Source organism: Alligator mississippiensis, chromosome 2 (assembly GCF_030867095.1).
Source record: "Alligator mississippiensis isolate rAllMis1 chromosome 2, rAllMis1, whole genome shotgun sequence".
Lineage (NCBI taxonomy): Eukaryota > Metazoa > Chordata > Crocodylia > Alligatoridae > Alligator > Alligator mississippiensis.
The window spans coordinates 5,998,951-5,999,233 of record NC_081825.1 but is presented as its reverse complement, the minus strand read 5'-3'; positions in this window follow the sequence as shown (position 1 = coordinate 5,999,233).

The window sequence follows — 283 nt, the reverse complement described above, 5'->3', positions numbered from 1 at the left end:
AACCCGTAACATATCTCCAAACTGGGGTAGAACTGGAAGGAGGAACCAAGCAGCCCAATTTCAATCTCACTTGGTTTTCAAACCAACCCCCCGCTCCGGCTGATTGAAGGAGGGGAGCAGAGCCCGAGCCCAGTGCTTACTGCTGATTTTCACAACACTTGGTACCAAAACAGCTTCAGCTTTTGCCTCTTTGAAGTCACTCGGCGCTGTGAATTTTCCAATCAAGACCAGTGAAGGATGGAGGCGCCTCAGAGACTGAGCAGAGTTTAAAGATTACACAAGG